Source organism: Papaver somniferum, chromosome 6 (assembly GCF_003573695.1).
Source record: "Papaver somniferum cultivar HN1 chromosome 6, ASM357369v1, whole genome shotgun sequence".
Taxonomy (NCBI): Eukaryota; Viridiplantae; Streptophyta; class Magnoliopsida; order Ranunculales; family Papaveraceae; genus Papaver; species Papaver somniferum.
The window spans coordinates 39,638,559-39,644,583 of record NC_039363.1 but is presented as its reverse complement, the minus strand read 5'-3'; positions in this window follow the sequence as shown (position 1 = coordinate 39,644,583).

The following is a 6,025-nucleotide window of genomic DNA, read 5'->3' as shown; positions in this document are numbered from 1 at the left end:
GTCTTCATTGAAAATGCTGTAGAATCTTCGTCTGATGTCGTATTTTCGTGATCTACCCATGTTTCTTCATCCTCGGAAAATTTCCAATCTTTAACATAGAAGTTGTTCGGAGTTTGAGCATATTAAAGGGCCGAAATCTATGAAACAATAAACTTCCAGGAGGTTTTCAGAAAATTTTCAGCTGTCATGTAGTCTAAAGTTTTGGCCGCATCTTTTTGTTCGTTTCTCAAAATAATGTGAATTTTGTATATGTTGTAGAAGACATCCATACGAAGAGAATGGTATATGGACTACCCATAGATTCTTCACCAATTTCTTCCAGCTCGCTGCTTTGTGCGGGACAGTGTAAAAATCATCTCAGACGAGCTTTTGTAAAACACTCCTGTTGTGTCTTTAGACCATTCGATTGTGTGTTGAATGGTTGGTGAAGGATTTTAATATTATTGATTCATTTGAGATCAGTACCCCTTGATTTATACATGAGCATGGTGCTTGCAGTGCCATCTTGCTTCTGTCAGCCGTAGAAACATCACTTCTGAAACCCTGGTCACGAGACCATAACTGAGGTTGCTCTCAAGAGGGGGTGATGTAATGACCGTGGTTGCATGTCCCGGTGGTAGCATTCCTTTTATGATGAATGATTGGCACATGAGAGTCTGGTGCCACGGGTCTTGGACTGTGAAACTTATCGTCATGATCAGTGGACCGTCAGTCCCCAGTATTTTGTTAAATCTCTCCTTTTCGTTTTCTCTTCTTCTGGCAAGACTTGGATAGTGGACCCAGGTAGAAAAATTGATGTAAAGACCTAGCTGGTCGAAGTTGGAGGTACCTTGATGAAATACTTAGTGGAAAGACCTGGTGGACACTGATCGACTGTGGAAGTTATGAATCCCGTCTAAGAATTGATGCTTGCATGTTGTATGCTCTGAAAGATGTAGGAACCTCATACGATGTCGGAATTCGATGATTGACCCCAACTTCTGAAGCTAAGAGACTGGGTTATCACATGAGAAAATAATCACTCAATTTGGAGTCATAGAGGTCAGTCAATGATGCATGCACATTCATAACTTGTAATCCCGTGCAAATTTTCAGATTCCAAAAACCTGAATGTGGAAGCCATATCTTTCTGCTCGTATGTCCAATTGACGTTCCCTTTTGGTATGTTATAGTAGATACATAGAAAACATCTTTCGTTGAGGAAGCATTGTCTCATTCCTCACCCATTGGTACGTTTTTGTAAACCCATGGCCTGAAGTGTGTTGTATCTCATTTGTAGAGGTGCTGAGAACATCTTGTAGAAGACTTGGGATTGTTCCCGCCCGTCGTGCAAGATTCGGAAAGACTTTCATGTGAATTATTTCATGTCTACAACCTTGATATGAATCATTATTGCTTGGAGAAGTCCGCTTCATCGAGCAATACTTCAGAGGAATTGATGAATCGAGGATGTTGCTCATGAAACCGTTGTTGATGCTGAGATCACGATTGAATTTTCTCCATAATTCATGTTGATGCCGAGACCATGGATGGAGTTCCTCCAGATATCCTTGTTGATGCCGGTTCGAAGTTTCTCAAGAGACCGGAAAGGCTAGAACCATGATTTTATGTGATTAGTGAAGAGAAGAAGTTCCTCAGTCGTGCAGGGGATTGTAATGTAGAGAAGTCCCGTTGATGAAGTTTCACGGAATCACCTCAGGTTTCTCAGTTGTTGATGGTGGTTTTTAGCTTAAGGTTAAAATCGTAAAACTTTACATCTGACATGACGTCACTACGACCACTAACGCATTTATTGAATCATTCAACATGCCTACATAAAAATTACTGGGGTACCTTTTATATATATATACACGCTATATTCCACGGCAGAACCCTCAAATACTGACTGGCAACATCTCCATGCCAAGGCATGCCAACCATGCCAGCCGCACCACCGTGCCAATGGCATACCATGCCAGCCACATCTTCGCGCCAAGGAATGCCAACCATGCCAGCCACATCACCGCGCCAAAGGCATGCCAACCATGCCAGCCGCACCACCGTGCCAATGGCATGCCATGCCAGCCACATTTTCGCGCCAAAGGCATGCCAACCATGCCAGCCGCACCACCGTGCCAATAGCATGCCATGCCAGCCACATCTCCGCTCCAAAGACATGCCAGCCGCACCACCGTTCCAATGGCATGCCATGCCAGCCACATCTTTGCGCCAAGGGCATGCCAACCATGCCAGCCACATCTCCGCGCCAAAGGCATGCCAACCATGCCAGCCGCACCACCGTGCCAATGGCATACCATCCCAGCCACATCTCCGCGCCAAGGCATGCCAACCGCACCACCGTGCCAAGGGAATACCATGCCAGCCACATATCCGCGCCAAGGCATGCCAACCATGCCAATCGCACTACCATGCCAACGGAATACCATGCCAGCCACATCTCCGCGCCAAAGACATGCCAACCATGCCAGCCGCACCATCGTGCCAATGGCATGCCATACCAGCCACATCTCTGCGCCAAGGGCATGCCAACCATGCCAGCCGCACCATCGTTCCAATGGCATGCCATGCCAGCCACACCTCCGCACCAAAGCCATGCCGGCCATGCCTCTATACCGCTGGCTGCCAAACGAATGGTTGCAACAATCAACGACTACCCTTCCATCTGAGATGCAGATCTCAGCCTTACAAGTTCGCCACCTAACGCATGGCAACTTCCGGCCAAAGGCCAAACAAAACAGTTTTTTCCAAAACCCTAATTTTGGCCGCGCCTAAAACATGCCAAAGCCATATGGCCCTACTACCATGCCGCCGGCTGCCAAACGAAGGGTTGCAACAATCAACGGCTACCCTTCCATCTGAGATGCAGGTTTCAGCCGTACAAGTTTGCCATCCAACGTATGGCAACTTCCGTCCCAAGGCCAAACATCACGGTTTATGCCAAAACCCTAATTTTGGTCTCGCCTAAAACATGCCAAAGCCATGCGGCCCTACCACCATGCCGCTGGCTGCCAAACGAAGGGTTACAACAATCAACGGCCACCCTTCCATATGAGATGCAGATCTAATCCGCACAAGTTCGCCACCTAATGCATGGAAACTTCCGGCCCAAGGACAAACATCACGGTTTATGCCAAAATCCTAATTTTGGTCGCGCCTAAAACATGCCAGAGCAATGCGGCCCTACTACCATGCCGCTGGCTGCCAAATGAAGGGTTGCAACAATCAACGGCTACCCTTCCATCTGAGATGCAGATCTCCGCTGTACAAGTTCGCCACCTAACGCATGGCAACTTCCGGCCCAAGGCCAAACATCACGGTTTATGCCAAAACCCTAATTTTGGCTGCGCCTAAAACATGCCAAATCCATGCGGCCCTACTACCATGCCGCTGGCTGCCAAACGAAGAGTTGCAACAATCAACGGCTACCCTTCCATCTGAGATGCAGAAATCAACCGTACAAGTTCGCCACCTAACGCATGGCAACTTCCGGCCCAAGGCCAAACATCATGGTTTATGCCCAAACCCTAATTTTGGTCGTGCCTAAAACATGGTAAAGCCATGCGACCCTACCACCATGCCGCTGGCTTCCAAACGAAGGGTTGCAACAATCAATGGATACCCTTCCATCTCAGATGCATATATCCGTCGTACAAGTTCGCCACCTAACGCATGGCAACTTCCGGGCCAAGGCCAAACATAACGGTTTATCCCAAAACCCTAATATTGGCTGCGCCTAAAACATGCCAAAGCCATGTCGGCCCTACCACCTGTCACTGGCTGCCAAAAGAAGGGTAGCAACAATCAACGGCCGCCCTTCCTCCTGAGATACGAATCTCAGCCATACAAACTTGCCACCAAACGATTTATGGCAATCTCTTGGCACGGCGCCAATTCTTGTCCACGACGCCAAAACCCTAATTTGGCATGCCAAGAGCATGCAAGCGCTGCAACCGTGCCGCTGGTTTCCAAACGAATGGTTGCAACAATCTACGGCTACCCTTCCTCCTGAGATGCAGATCTCATCCGTACAAATCTGCCACCAAACGACTCGTGGAAATGTCTTGGCCACGATGCTAACTCTTGGTCACGACACCAACTTGGCTGCGATGCTAACTCTCTGGTCACGACACCAACCTGGATACGATGCCTATTCTTTGGTCACGACACCAACTTGGCTACAAACGCCAAATCCTTTGGCCGCGCCACACCTAGCAACATGCTTCACGTTTCCCATGAAAACACTCAAGACACCAAAACATGTCATAAACTTGGGGATGCTCATCAGGGTATTGGTCTGGCGGTTTACAGCGTGCGGCGTACACTACGCCCGTTACAGGAAAGTGTCATAAGGGTGAGGCGGTTAGTAAATACAAGAAGTAATGGTGAAACGTTTCCTTCATTATGGAAACATCAATTACATGCGTTACCTGTTACCATTTTCTTCCATTTACTCAACCGCTTCCACTTCTTACGAGACCAGGGTACGTTTCGTTGCGACTTGTATAAATAGGTCTCACTTATTTCCACCAAAGACAAGTTTTGGGGGTCAGGAGAATACAACACTCGGAAATCACTTGATAGCTTTCCACTTTCTCATACAAGTCGTCAAACAACTACTCTTCCCGAATCAACTATTCTGGTCTCAACACTCTCTTCGCTTCCCTCCCTATACTAACCCTTCTCCTTCACTTTGTGACCGAAGTAAGTCTGGAACGACCATTTCTTGGTTTAGGACGGATTTGTACATATTGATCTCTCGAATCAAAGTACTCCCTTGCAGTACATTGTTTAGGATTTAGACTCGTTTCTCACCCACACACACGAAATTACCGAAATCAGCAGAAACCGTTTTCACCCTCAAATAATTGGCGACCACAGTGGGAGATTAATCTCTCGGTTGCAATACCAATTTCAGATTGCGCTTTTTAACTCCAACTCAGGAAGATGGTTGGTTTTGGGAATGAATCCGTGCCCCCAAGTTACACTTAGGAGAATGGCAATGTTTCCCCTCCCAACGCAATCGTCGAAGATGTTCCAAAGCTGGATGATTTGGCACGGGTTTCGGAGATCCACACCAGGAATATGGATCTGATGAAAGAGGCGACTAACAGCATACTCTAATTCCTTATCAGCTTAACATCGGAGTTGAGTGACCCACCTGTCCCAGAAACTCCAGGACTGGGGACTGACGTCCTAGACGATCATTCCCAAGTCAACAGTTTCACTACCTATCAGAAACCAGTAGTCCAGGGCGGCCTCATTGGTGAAAAGTTTATGTGAACTCCTACATAGGATCAACGGATGGAGACTTTCATTGCCATCAATCGAATAGTGTTAAACGCATCCCTGGTTCCTTCGCGTTTGGAAACGTCAAGAATGCCGCAGATGTCCATCAACAATATCACGTTTACCGACGACGTCATGATGGAAAAAGAAGGACATAACCGGGCCCTACACGTCACAACTCGTATCAAGGATGTGGAATTCAAAAGGGCCCTTATCGATACAGGAGCGTCCTCCAATGTCGTTACCCTTAGAACGCTCAGAACAGCCCAGGTGCGGCCAAGAAAAGTCGTGCGACAACCCACTACGATGACCGATTTCGAAGGCAACCAAACCAGCACGTATGGATACATCAACATGAATCTGTTAGTAGGACCGGTCCAGTCAAAGGTGAGGTTCGAAGTAATCGAAAAGGATCCATATTACCATATGATATTGGGAAGGCCATGGCTCCACGACAACATAATCATTCCTTCAATATATCACCGGTGTCTGAAAACCATGCTAAACGGAGAAGTCATCCGCATCTCTGCATCGTTATCTCCCTATGCGCCGATCTGTGGCATGGAGATATTTGAGCCAAAGAAGGGCCCGCGGGGCGCAGCCAACAAAACTCACCACACTCCACTGCCAAAGTGGGCGTCAAGCGAAGAAAGCGACGGTCTTGCATCGTTTCACAGAGAAACCCGGTCTCATACCACCTCTTCGGAAGAGAAGCACGCCAGCCTCCACCGGCCAAACC